The sequence below is a fragment of the Schistocerca gregaria genome, chromosome 7 (genome assembly GCF_023897955.1).
Source record: "Schistocerca gregaria isolate iqSchGreg1 chromosome 7, iqSchGreg1.2, whole genome shotgun sequence".
NCBI lineage: Eukaryota > Metazoa > Arthropoda > Insecta > Orthoptera > Acrididae > Schistocerca > Schistocerca gregaria.
Window position 1 is genome coordinate 535,500,341 of NC_064926.1, and position 10,338 is coordinate 535,510,678.

Sequence of the window (10,338 nt, forward strand, 5' to 3'; positions counted from 1 at the left end):
GTCTTCCAGCATCACTGTGATATCCTGCTAATGAGTCTATTTTGCCAAGTCACCGATGAATTGCTGTAAACGTTTGCGGGTGTGGCTGGCATCTTGCTGGGTACTGTTCCTCATACAAATATCGAGCTTCATGTGCATTACCATCTGCTAGTGTTTTGCCAAGTCACCGATGAATTGCTGTAAACGTGTGCGGGTGTGGCTGGCATCTTGCTGGGTACCGTTCCTCATACAAATATCGAGCTTCATGTGCATTACCATCTGCTAGTCTATAACCGAATCTTGCTGTTCTTCAAATGAATACTGTGCTGCCATGCTTGCTGTATGAGCAAACTGCAGGTGACTTTTGTGTGCTCCAAAGCAAAGCTTACGTGTGAATGCTTTTGATGCGAGGTGGAGATAAAGAGCAAGACCTATCAACACGTGAGCGTATCACGTTGGGGCAGTGATGGAGTGCAGGACCTTTGCATTTGTGAACCTACAACCATAGTATTACTTATGCATTTATTTTACATTTAATAATTGATCGCACATGTTGTACAACCTTCAGTTTAGCACATGGTTACTTTAAATGTTCAAAATGTTCACATTTGGTGGTTATACACATTACATAACGACAGGCGGTCGCTGCAACTACGTCAGCCAATGTTACAGTGGAGATCACTGCACGTGTTGCTGTAATCTCCTGGCAAAGTTCCTCCAGCATACGTTGACAGACATTATCTTTCACAGTTTCCCACAAGTAAAAGTCCATAGGTGTTAGACCCGGCGACCGTGGAGGAAACTCAATGGGCCCCCTTCGCCCAATCCAATGCCCTGGAAAATTGTCAACCAGGAAAGCTCGTACGGTAAGGTGGTAGTGTGGTGGCGCCCCGTCCTGTTGGCAGAAGATGTCTACATCAGCTCCATAAAGAGCACGTATAACTGGCAAAATCGATGTGCGTAACATTTCCAGGTACACTTCTTCAGTGACAGTAGCATCAAAGAAAAATGGTCCTTAGATGATAGTCCACACCACACATGAATGCCTGGTACTTTGACCGCTTTATCCACATAAACATGCGGTTTTTCCTGTGCTCAGTACACAGTGTTAAGCCGATACACAGTTCCATTGAGTTTATATTGTGCCTCGTCACTCCACACTACCTTTGCCACAAATTGTTAATCATCAGTTACAATTAGCTGATGCCATTCGCAAAATTTCATTCGGCTATCTGAATCATCGCCATTAATTGCATGCAGTAATTGTGGAATGTAAACTTTCCACTTTGCAGCTTTCACAATTCTTCGTACACATGTACTGCTAACCCCCACTTCACGTCTGTCTGTCTGTCTGTCTGTGTCTGTCTGTCTCTCTGTGTGTGTGTGTGTGTGTGTGTGTCTGTGTGTCTGTGTGTCTGTGTGTCTGTGTGTCTGTGTGTGTGTGTGTGTGTGTGTGTGTGTGTGTGTGTGTGTCTGTCTGTCTGTCTGTCTCTGTGTGTGTGTCTGTCTGTCTGTCTGTCTCTGTGTGTGTGTCTGTCTGTCTGTCTGTCTCTGTGTGTGTGTCTGTCTGTCTGTCTGTCTCTGTGCGTGTCTGTCTGTCTGTCTGTCTCTGTGCGTGTCTGTCTGTCTGTCTGTCTCTGTGCGTGTCTGTCTGTCTGTCTGTCTCTGTGCGTGTCTGTCTGTCTGTCTGTCTCTGTGCGTGTCTGTCTGTCTGTCTGTCTGTCTGTCTCTGTGCGTGTCTGTCTGTCTGTCTCTGTGTGTGTCTGTCTGTCTGTCTCTGTGTGTGTCTGTCTGTCTGTCTGTCTCTGTGTGTGTCTGTCTGTCTGTCTGTCTCTGTGTGTGTCTGTCTGTCTGTCTGTCTCTGTGTGTGTCTGTCTGTCTGTCTGTCTCTGTGTGTGTCTGTCTGTCTGTCTGTCTCTGTGTGTGTCTGTCTGTCTGTCTGTCTCTGTGTGTGTCTGTCTGTCTGTCTGTCTCTGTGTGTGTCTGTCTGTCTGTCTGTCTCTGTGTGTGTCTGTCTGTCTGTCTCTGTGTGTGTCTGTCTGTCTGTCTCTGTGTCTGTCTGTCTGTCTCTGTGTGTGTCTGTCTGTCTCTGTGTGTGTCTGTCTGTCTCTGTGTGTGTCTGTCTGTCTCTGTGTGTGTCTGTCTGTCTCTGTGTGTGTCTGTCTGTCTCTGTGTGTGTCTGTCTGTCTCTGTGTGTGTCTGTCTGTCTCTGTGTGTGTCTGTCTGTCTCTGTGTGTGTCTGTCTGTCTCTGTGTGTGTCTGTCTGTCTCTGTGTGTGTCTGTCTGTCTCTGTGTGTGTCTGTCTGTGTGTGTGTGTGTCTGTCTGTCTGTGTGTGTGTCTGTCTGTCTCTGTGTGTGTCTGTCTGTCTCTGTGTGTGTCTGTCTGTCTCTGTGTGTGTCTGTCTGTCTCTGTGTGTGTCTGTCTGTCTCTGTGTGTGTTTTTTTTTTTCAACATACCAACGCTTTCATCTGGTAAGTTACATCATCTCTGTTTTTAGATATATAACAAAGATGATGTGACTTACCAAACGAAAGCGCTAGCAGGTCGATACACACACAAACAAACACACAAAATTCAAGCTTTCGCAACCAACTGTTGCTTCATCAGGAAAGAGGGAAGGAGAGGGAAAGATGAAAGGTTATGGGTTTTAAGGGAGAGGGTAAGGAGTCATTCCAATCCCGGGAGCGGAAAGACTTACCTTAGGGGGAAAAAATGACAGGTATACACTCGCGCACACACCCATATCCAACCACACATACACAGACACAAGCAGACATTTGTAAAGGCAAAGAGTTTTGGCAGACATGTCAGTCGAGGCAGACGTACAGAGGCAATGATGTTGTTGAAATACAGGTGAGGTATGAGCGGCGGAAACTTGAAATTAGCGGAGGTTGAGGCCTGGCGGATAACGAGAAGAGAGGATATACTGAAAGGCCAGGTACCAGGATGGCCCCCTAATACGCCAACCTATTCATGGGTCGCTTAGGGGAAGCCTTCTTGGCTACCCAGGCCTGCCAACCCAAAGTTTGGTACAGATTTATTGATGACTTCTTCATAATCTGGACTCGCAGTGAACAATAACTCCAGAATATCCTCTCCAACCTCAACTCGTTTGGTTCCATCAGATTCACCTGGTCCTACTCCAAATCCCATGCCACTTCCTTTCACATTGACCTCCATCTGTCCAATGGCCAGCTTCACACGTCCGTCCACATCAAACCCACCAACAAGCAACAGTACCTCCATTATGACAGCTGCCACCCATTCCACATCAAACGGTCGCTTCCCTACAGCCTAGGTCTTCGTGGCAAACGAATCTGCTCCAGTCCGGAATCCCTGAAGCATTACACCAACAATCTGAAAACAGCTTTCGCATCCCGCAACTACCCTCCCAACCTGGTACAGAAGCAAATAACCAGAGCCACTTCCTCATCCCCTCAAACCCAGAACCTCCCACAGAAGAACCACAAAAGTGCCCCATTTGTGACAGCTTACTTTCTGGGACTGTATCAGACTCTGAATGTGTCTCTCCAGCAGGGATACGACTTCCTCAAATCCTGCCCTGAAATGAGATCCATCCTTCACGAAATCCTCCCCACTCCACCAAGAGTGTCTTTCCGCCATCCACCTAACCTTCGTAATCTCTTAGTTCATCCCTATGATATCCCCAAACCACCTTCCCTACCCTCTGGCTCCTACCCTTGTAACTGCCCCCAGTGTAAAGCCTGTCCCATGCACCCTCCCACCACAACCTACTCCAGTCCTGTAACGCGCAAGGTGTACACAATCAAAGACAGAGCCTCGTGTGAAAGCACCCGCGTGATTCACCAACTGACCTGCCTACACTGTGAAGCTTTCTATGTGGGAATGACCAGCAACAAACTGTCCATTCACATGAATAGACACAGGCAGACAGTGTTTGTTGGTAATGAGGATCACCCTGTGGCTAAACATGCCTTGGTGCACGGCCAGCACATATTGGCACAGTGTTACACCGTCCGGGTTATCTGGATACTTCCCACTAACACCAACTTGTCAGAACTCTGGAGATGGGAACTTGCCCTTCAGTATATCCTCTCTTCTCGTTATCCGCCAGGACTCAACCTCCGCTAATTTCAAGTTGCCGCCACTCATACCTCACCTGCCTTTCTACAACATCTTTGCCTGTGGAGTTCTGCCTCGACTGACATCTCTGCCCAAACTCTGTGTTTACAAATGTCTGCTTGTGACTGTATGTGCGGATGGATATGCGTGGGTGTGCGAGTGTATACCTGTCCTTTTTCCCCCAAAGGTAAGTCTTTCTGCTCCTGGGATTGAAATGACTCCTTACCCTCTCCCTTAAAACCCACATCCTTTCGTCTTTCCCTCTTTCCTCAAGAAGCAACCGTTGGTTGCGAAAGCTTGAATTTTGCGTATATTACACATACACACAGAGTGAGTGAGTGAGTGAGTGAGTGAGAGAGAGAGAGAGAGAGAGAGAGAGAGAGAGAGAGAGAGAGAGAGTGTGCGCGTGTGTGTGCGCGCGTGTGTGTGTGCGCGTGTGTGTGTGCGTGTGTGTGCGTGTTTGTTTGTTCCATCCCCTGACTTGTCATGTCAGTGTACATACCCACTGCCACACATTGTCAACATTTTTGGCTTCTGAAGGAAGCAAAGTATTTCTCCAATATTGATAATCATGCTGGCTGGCTACTGGCAGATTGAGGTTGACAAGACTGACTGAGAAAAGATAATTTCCTTTTGTAACACCTGGTTACATGTAGAAGTTCAGATCTATAATGTATGCTCTGTGCAACACTAAAGTGAATGTATGCGGGGCAACCTACTTTGACATCTTAAATGGGCATTGTGTCTTTGCTACCTGGATTCCATTGTTTTCTCGAATTCATCTGAAGAGCATCCAAGCCAGTTGACAACTGCACTGAGGTCTGTCCATGACGTAGGTCTTCACTAGAATCTGAAAAAGTGCCTTTTCATCGTCTAAGAAATACAAATCTTGGGGCTAACACAAACAGTGTATTCTATGCTGATCTATAAAAAGTGTGAGCAAAAATGGATTCTACAAGTCCTCAGCACATCCGGGAAGTGAGAGATTTCTTTAAAAATATGCTCGTACTACACACACACACACACACACACACACACACACACACACACACACACACACACAAAGGATTTCATTTGGATTGCATAGCCACTATAAGGAGTCTTGCAGGAAGACGCAAATTTTCTTGGAGCGAAGAGTGAGAAAGATCTGGCTTTCAGGAAGTGTTCACATATTGTCAAAAATTACCAGCTATGATGAATGTCAACACAGAACTAAAGTGCAGTTGAAGTGAAAATCGAGAGTACTCTTCGACTCAGACTGTGAAAAGTGCCAAAAAGTTGTGTGGACAAAAAGGAAGTTATGGTACCATTTATATGGCAAATCATTCATTGTGACTGATCACCGTTATTTGTTATGGTACCATTCATATGGCAAATCATTCATTGTGACTGATCAGGGTTATTTATGCTGGCTAACAAGCCAAAAGGATCCATCAGGACAATTGGAAATATGGACACTAAAGATTCCAGAATACGTAGTCACAGTAATATACAGAACTTGAAGCAGACACATGGATGCTGAAGCCGTCACATGAAGATTAGTGATCTCTCTGTCATCACTACACTAAAAACATTGCACCCTGATCAAACAGAAGGTTTGGCACTGTACAATAGGGATTATGACCCACTAACACGGAAATGGTTGCTTATCAACCCGGCTCACTTATAGCCAGCCTTACTAAAGTATTTCCATATCATTTTGAAATCAGGTCACATTAGATGTTTGAATGCCCTTGAATGAATCAGCCACAGATATCATTGACCATGTCACTACTGATTTGCTAGAAATTTTATAGCTGTTGTAGGGAAGTCAATGACAGAAGGCTATGTCTCAGTTAAGCACATGACAGCCGGTACTATTTCATCCTGGAGTTCCTCTATTTCATCAGATTGAGGTTTCTTAAGTCACAAATAAGAATAAATGGACAGAAGTTTCATCAGGTGTCTGATACGCAACAATGCTGCCATGGCTGTACCAACTGCCGAAGCATTGGAAATGAGCATAAAGCACGGAGTGTAATAATCTCTGATGACAAAAAAGTGTTGCAATCAAGACTGGTGTCGGGAGGAATTTCACAATGCAATATTGTCGACATAACTTTCCACCACTTGCAGGCAAATGGACTCGTTTTAATACAATTTTGGCACGTATGTGCTCTATGTAAGATGTCAGGTAGAGGCTTAGATATTATACTGTCTGTCTTGACATTCAGAGACACTAGGTTCCACTCCATTTTTCCTAGTCTACAGGGGAGTGGCTGAAACAGTGGTAAAGCAATCAGTCATGGGGCCTCCTGTATCTAATTTTGGTAAGTGATTTAAGCTCTCACGGCCAGTTCTTGCAATCTGAAGATGACAAATCTGTACTCAGACATCAACAACAGTAAGGCTCAAGAAGAAGCCTTACAATGGGATGATTGTTATAAACAAAATGATAATCAATTAAATTTAAAAAGAAAACACACAAAACTTGATATGTTGCCTCAATGACAAAAATCAAGAGAGATGGGCAATAGTTAGTACACTGGACACGCTTTTGATGGTTCAAATCTATCCAAATTTACATGATCTGTGATTTCCCTAAATCATTGCAGGCAAATGGAGGGATGGTTGCCTTGAAACAGCACAGCCAATTTCCTTTCCCCTCCTTGAAACAATCTGAGATTTTGGCCCATCTCTGACAACCTTGATGTCAACGGGATGTTGAACTACAATCTTCCTTCTTTCCTTGACGAAGGATACCTACACTGTGTAGACGCTGTCAGACTTCTGGGGTTCATGATGGACAGTAAACACTCATGGGAAGCACACATTGCACATGTGTGTGACAAACTGTCTCAATCTCGTGATAATTGATCAGCCTATGCTAATGGTAAAATCACTCTTTCATAGCAATATCACCTACTTGTTACTATGGGGTCACTACATGGTGTAAGGAAGCACTATTGCTAAAAAAAAAGTAAGGAAAAAGCAATGGACCATAAAATCAAGCAGAAAACTGGACCCCTGCAAACAGATATTAGCCAACAGTGATTATAATTTTCATTCAATATGTTTTCACCCGTCTCGTGCATGTGAAAGAAAATAAGAAGCATTCACCAACAGGAGTGAAATCCTCACCTATAACACATGCAATAAGGAAAACAGACATGCCAAACTGTTGACTTTCCATGACATAGGAGTCTTCCAGCGGTGCTACTGAAATATTCAACCATCTAAATGCAGAAATGCAACCCTTGGAATTGCTGAAATTTTGAGGAAAGATATCACACTGTCTAAGCCAAGAACTACTATACAATTTAAATGAGAGTGAAAAAGCAAATTGGACTGCCTTAATAGTGCACTGCTGTATGAAATCAATGTCACTAAGTGTTGCACTACACTTATTTTCATATATTTTTCATCTTGTGACACTGACACAGTCTAACCAGTCATGAATGGTAAATGGCATAGCTATGGTGTTGATAAATGATAGCAGCACAGCTGTCACCTTACAAGCACACTTGAGTGATTTTATCTCTCATTTGACAGATATTGTGGTGACAGTAAAAGCAAGATGGGTCATGCAGCCATTCATACTGTATTTCAATATCATAAAATGAAAGGAAGTAGTATTGTAAATGTCACTGTCAGTGGTGGAAATAGCACAGTTTAGTGCTGCCAAATGCTTATTCACTGTCATTGATCTGATTTCCTGAGTTGACATTTCCCAGTTATTTCGCTAATTTTCTAATAATGCAACTATGTAGTGTGTCAGCAGTTGCACTTTATGTATTCCATTCTGATAAATTTTGATATAAGATCTTTCTCAATGTAGCCTATTATATACTACATAGAACACCACGAATTTTTAAGTCTTATTTGGCCACATTTTCACTGCAAATGATAGTACTGTACCACTGGGTGGCGGACAACTCTAATGAAGAAAGTTCATGTTCAAGTGTATCATTCCATAGCTGGGGAAAGAAATTAACAGTGGGCCTTGATTCAGAAAAATCGCAGATAAATTTGGGCGATTGGACACGGATTTGAACCTTACTTCTCAAAGTGAACCTGTTGTATTAGCATATATAATTTGCAATAAACTCTCTACTCGAGGTATGTATGGTTGACAGTCATTAATTCATGTCCCACTAATAAGAATCACAATTCTGTTACACACTTAGTACATGCGACTGTCAAACTAGAATATTAAGAACATCTCTTTACAATAATCACAATGGCTCTGGGATAAAGTATTTCAACTGGCTGTGAAAGTTAAGAGGCAACAACCACGAAAATACTGGGCAAAATCAGAAAATTAGTACTGCTCATCAGCACTTATTAATGCACGCTGGTTATGTAATTTTAATTTTATAGCAAATGAACAGGAGAAAATTAAAAAAAAAATGTCAATGTTAGAACGCTGTGGAAAAATTTTCAGGGCCTGTTCGTTACACAGCGATGCTTGTCAAAAATGTCGGATTCACGAATAGTCTATGCCGGCGGAGAAGCAAATGAAACGTAAACATTAACCAGCAGTAACAATAGCGGAAGCTCTGGGCCAGGCGAGGAACTGAGTGTTGAGTCACAGCATTTAATGGTTTAAAATATTTCAGTTTTGAGTTATAGCGTACGACGGATTCGTAACAAGATATGCTGGAAAGTTGTAAACATAGCACGTACGCATACATTACAATGTATGACAGCTACGAACGTCACTACCTTGTGACTTCAAAAAAATTACAATAAAATGTCAACACGAAAATTTTATTGCTTAGGAAACAGACTTACTTACAACAGTTACACTCTTCTGTCACTTCAGAGGACCAGCACCACGTATTCCAACGCTTTACCAAAGATCTTCACACCTCGCAGTACGTAAACATTTCATGTATTTGATTCACTGCTTTGAGCACTCACTCTTTCCCGTTCTTCCTTTCAGCAGAGGAGAATGCTTTTTCGTCGTATTTTGTTCATGTACGGCAGATATTTTCAAATTTTGTAAAATTCCGGCATTTTACTCTACATGAACTCGTTATTTACAATGTTTTGATTGACCATTTTCAGTTTTATTTAATTTATCTGTGATTAGTTCGACAATGACAAATAATTTAAATTTAAAAGGTGTGTAGTATTATAGCCAGAACTTGGAAGGTGAAAGAAACATTTTCAAGCGGTACATTATTAGCATCAACGACTGGTTCGTCGGCGAACAATAGGCTAGGAGTCAGACTGTGGTGTGAGTTATTAGGTCATGGATCATTTTGCTCAGTAAATCGTAATGATGTGGAACGAGTCAGTTTACATTCATGTCGCAAATTAATTTTGTGCATATGGTAACAAACACAGATTTCTGGGTCAGTTCTGTAGTTAGCAGTGGCCAACGAACTGTGTGCCTATTGCGCTGGAATTTTTAAATGTCTATAATTACTAACTGTAGTGAATTAACACGGAATGTCTTCAGCACCACTGGATAGTGGTTCTAATAATGGAAACGAGAGTAAGTGTAAATCTTCAGATGAACTAACGAAAAATATCCTTGTTTTAAGGAAGAGCGTTGCGAGAGTGAGGAATACGTGTGACATGGACACCGGATCTCGGAAGGCACACAGACAGTGAAATAACCACAGAAAATTTGGTGGAAGGAATAGTATTTCATTAGACATCGCGTCATTTTTAGAAGAAAAACGTCTATGAGACCAAAAGAAAGTTCAAGCTGCAGAGGTGACTGTGGCGTTTAACACTGTGTACCACCATCAAACTTTTCATCAGGAGATTGCCCTCAAAATTAAAAGAAAGTACTGTTTTTGGATTCTCAGGCTACTAAAAACAAACTGTGGACAAAAAAACTAGGAGCATTAATAAACGACATACTTGCTCCCTATTCTATTACACTGTTATTCAACGACGTGAGTAGATTATTTTCTGTAATCAAAGAATATTTTTATTGGAAGAATAATGGTATTCAGACGGAAGTCTTTGAGTTAGACACCTGAATACTGGAACAGAATTTTTGTCCCAACATTCAAGGGAGATGTGAATGTTTGAACTTCAGTGCTCTTAATACATTCCCAGTGTGGCTAATCTGTTACAGTGCATTTTTTCAACATTTGCGATAAGCGATGTCTTTCTCACTCATATGCTGGAGTTCCAATCAGTCGCTCTCTTATTTCAGTATGGCGATGCAGACACTGGACCTATGATGCAATTACTGGTTTGCATAGAGAGCATAGAAGGTGAACAAAAGTGTCTCTCGCAACCGCATATTGCAG

The 10,338-nt window shown here is 42.5% G+C and overlaps 1 protein-coding gene across 3 annotated transcripts in view; it reads right to left on the minus strand.

The window, feature by feature from the left end:
• LOC126281170 (coatomer subunit beta) overlaps positions 1-8,987 on the minus strand; it is a 93,543-nt gene extending 84,556 nt beyond the window's left edge. Inside the window, exon 1 of one of the 3 annotated variants that reach the window (XM_049979849.1) lies at positions 8,862-8,987. The gene's annotated coding sequence lies outside the window, so the exon portion shown is untranslated. Of the gene's footprint in view, positions 1-4,838; positions 4,935-8,857 lie in introns of those variants that run through there. The other 2 variants (XM_049979850.1, XM_049979851.1) reach the window with 2 other exon arrangements.
• Positions 8,988-10,338: the final 1,351 nt, after the last annotated feature.